Source organism: Beta vulgaris, chromosome 4, assembly GCF_026745355.1.
Source record: "Beta vulgaris subsp. vulgaris cultivar EL10 chromosome 4, EL10.2, whole genome shotgun sequence".
Classification (NCBI taxonomy): Eukaryota; Viridiplantae; Streptophyta; class Magnoliopsida; order Caryophyllales; family Amaranthaceae; genus Beta; species Beta vulgaris.
In genome coordinates this window covers 41,967,325-41,969,181 of record NC_079205.1, presented here as the reverse complement: position 1 = coordinate 41,969,181, position 1,857 = coordinate 41,967,325, and the positions used below count along the sequence as shown (strand labels likewise).

Sequence of the window (1,857 nt, the reverse complement as noted above, 5' to 3'; positions counted from 1 at the left end):
ATATCTAAAGAAGGTAAAGAGCCCATGTTAAGGAGGTTTTGAATAGACGTAATTGCACGATAAAGCAGGAACACTTAAGTTCATACGATAATGATGATGATAGGAAAATAAAAATGCTTTTGACTCAATGCCAGCTTCACATTTTAAGGATGTGCTATTATTTGCTTTTTGGAACTAGGACATGTATCTTTTATACTTTTTTATAGTGTTTATGCACTATTTTTTTTTTGCTTTCTTAGTATCAGTGTTATTTTCTATTTTAGAGAACAACAGAGAAATAGTAGCAAGGTAAACAAGCTTGTTGCATTGCTGCAGCCTGCAGTAGAGAGCTTAAACTCCATTTAGCTCTTGAGTTTTGTGTGGTAGTGAACTAGAAAAATAGGATCTTAATTTAGAACTCCTGCCATTATTCAAAAGTGGTATAGGAGTTCATTATTAATGAACATCTACGTGTCTTTTTTTGTTATCTTTTTTCTCTCTCGTCTCTAGCTCTTCTGGCTGGCTTTCATGTGGCATAGAAGAATTTCCAACAACATACTATCATCTAAGTTTAGCCACTTCTCCATATTCATATTTCATGATATTATTTTGAATTCCTAATATATTTACTTTCTTTGCTTATGAATAAATAATATTATTGTTGAAGATTTCATCTTTAATATTTTTTATTATAGGATCAAGATAAGCAAAATGAAGAATTGAAGTATCAACTCATGATATCGAGGTCGTTAGAAAAATATATGCATATGACGGATGGACTAAAGATGGATCGGAGAAGAGATAATCAGTCTCCACAACAAAACTCCGGGTTGGAAGTCTTGACAAATTGGCATATATGGACAAGGAAGGTGCATGCATATGGCGAGATGACAGAAGATGGAGACTAGATATATGACTATTAGGTCTAGTATCAGATTATCATATGAATACGTTGCTTGTTGGAAAGTTTTGATTTTATATAGTACATAATTTTTTTTTCATTAGGTTTTTGAAAATATAGCACTAATCGGTGTATTAAACTAAATCATTATTGTAATATTACATATATCAATTTCTTATAGTCTGATTAGTATTTTTATTGTAATGTTAAATAAATATATATATATTAAAGAAAAGTGTTACCTAATTACTATAAGGTGCTACAAGAGATGGTAAAAAGTGTTACCTAATAACGTAGAAGATGCTGCATGAGATGGCAAAAAGTGATACATAATGTTGAATAAAGTGTTACCATAGGCTAATTGTAACACTATAAGATGTTACTAATGACATAAAAAGTGTTACATAAGAAATTGTGGGTAAGACTTTAAAAGTGTAACAATAGGTATTAAAAGTGTAACATAAGAAAATTTAAAGTAATACTTGTTTAAGTGTTACTACAAGCATTTAAAAGTGTTACCTAATATCACAAGTAACACAGACAGATGTAACACTCAAACAAGTGTTATCTATTATCTATAATAACACTTTAAGCACTTTAAGTAACATTTTTTGGGTATTACTTAAGGTTAATTATGTAGTACATGTATCTCTTCTCCATCTTCTGTCATCTCGCCCAATGTATACATTTTCCAATTGGTAACTCTTGATATACATGCTACTTCAATTGATCATATTGGTTCTCTGGATCCTATAAGAAATATTTATGGTGCGATCCTCAACAACAATATAATCTAGGATTTGTTAACAAGAATAATACAAACTTTTGCCCGTTTTTTCGCAATAATACAAATTTTTGATTATTTTTTAATAATACAAACTTTTGATCAAAATTCCTCCAGTAAGACAATACCCAACATTATTTGAGCTATTGTGGGCTAGTAACTTGGTCAATTATCTCTCCTAATTAAAAACATT

At 29.9% G+C, this 1,857-nt stretch overlaps 1 long non-coding RNA gene across 2 annotated transcripts in view; it reads left to right on the top strand.

Moving 5' to 3' along the window:
* LOC130591267 (uncharacterized) overlaps nucleotides 1–1,060 on the top strand; it is an 18,237-nt gene extending 17,177 nt beyond the window's left edge. For both annotated transcript variants that reach the window (XR_008969064.1, XR_008969063.1), the window contains one exon: nucleotides 675–1,060. This is a non-coding gene — a long non-coding RNA (uncharacterized LOC130591267). The remainder of the gene's footprint in view (nucleotides 1–674) is intronic.
* Nucleotides 1,061–1,857: the final 797 nt, after the last annotated feature.